Here is a 1,602-nt window from a genome sequence, read left to right on the forward strand (position 1 = left end):
TTCCCATTCTGAGTTAAACAAAAGATTGTGGGAATCGAGTTCGCATTCAGGATGATACAAAGGAAAAAATTCTGTCCGGAAATATGCAAATACGGAGTGGTCACCGCGACCAAAAAGCTCTGAAATAAGTTCAACAAAAAAAACAACAAACGGGGGCAACTTGTGCCAAAAACAACCCCGGGTGAAAAACTATTGAGTAGGGGGAGGAGGATCTGATGCCACTTCGGAAAGGTCAATGCCCATCTCTGCAAGCTCCGCTTCCGACCTGGTATTCGTCAGATAGTCTTCCATCCCCTGATTCGACATTTGTCCGAGATTAGTGCCGGACTCGTCGATTGTAATGCTCAAAGGGTGCTCACAGCACAAGAGCTCGGGCGTATCCACCAAAAGGTCGGAAAATGCTGAAAGGTCGAGGTCACGGAGGATTAACTTCGAAACTTTTTCATTGGACTCCTCCTCTTCAGCTCTCAGAAGTCCGAGCTCAGCCTCCATATCCTGGATCTCTCCCCTAGAGATCTCCTCGATCAACATCCGGTTAGCCCTGATCTCCGGGGCTCGGATCTTGACCGGAGCTAGCTTCTCCCTCTCTTTGAAAGTGATCCTCACTACTTCAACCAAGGGGTAGAGAGTCCGCCTCATTGCCTGCCTCTCCTCCCTCCGTACCCTTTCGATCTCGCAGCTGTTTCCAGCCTCCAAAAGCTGGTTACAGAGCTCGATTTCGTGCAGCCGGTTCTTCGCTACTTTCGCATCCTCCACTGCCTCATAGTAAAGGTCCCCCGCTTTCTTCAATTTGTCTCGGAGGTCTTCATTGGCAACTCCGAGGTCAAGCACCTCTATCTCGGCTTTCTTCATCTGAGCTCGGATTTGTTCGGCTTTCTCCATGGTACTAGCGTTTTCAGCCTCCAGCCTAACATATTCCTTTACCTGAGCTTCCAGGTCAGCAATCCTCTCTTGGAGAAGGCTCACCTCGGAAGACGAGGGAGAGGCGAACAGCTGGTCCTCGTAGGACGCCACCGAGGAGTTAACCTCGATCATCAGCTGGGGAAGTTCAACTCGTTTAAAACGGGAAAGCTGTTGCTAAAATAGAGCGAACTGCAAAGATATACATGCTACTAACCTCGTCAATCTTATCCGCGAAGCAGAATAAATTCGCACGAATGACCTCGGACATGTCCGCGAACGCCGGGATCCGGACTCCTGGCCGCGTGTAGCTCCTCATCAGGTCAGCTGGGGAGGCAGGGGGAGCTGAAATATTTGAGCAATGTTAGTTTACTCAGTAACCATCTGAAAAACAAATTTGAAACACTTTGGGTTATCGTTACCTCGGGGGGAAGAACGCAGTTCCTTCGAAGGTAACTTCCCGGAGCAGCCCCCAGATTCTTTTGAAGGGGGAACCTCCCTAGATCTCCTCTCCGAGGAAGGACCCCCATCTTTCGAGCTGGACCTACTCCGGTCATCCCCCGACGAACTAGTCCGGGCTCGGCTCTTCTCGCGGGCAAATGAGGAAGTCTCAGGTTCCTTCCTCTTTTTGGATGAGTCAGTTCGTTGGGAGCTGACTTCACCGGAAGGCTTCCTTGCTGACGGGGGGGGGGGAGCTGCGAT

Source organism: Camelina sativa, chromosome 15, assembly GCF_000633955.1.
Source record: "Camelina sativa cultivar DH55 chromosome 15, Cs, whole genome shotgun sequence".
Lineage (NCBI taxonomy): Eukaryota > Viridiplantae > Streptophyta > Magnoliopsida > Brassicales > Brassicaceae > Camelina > Camelina sativa.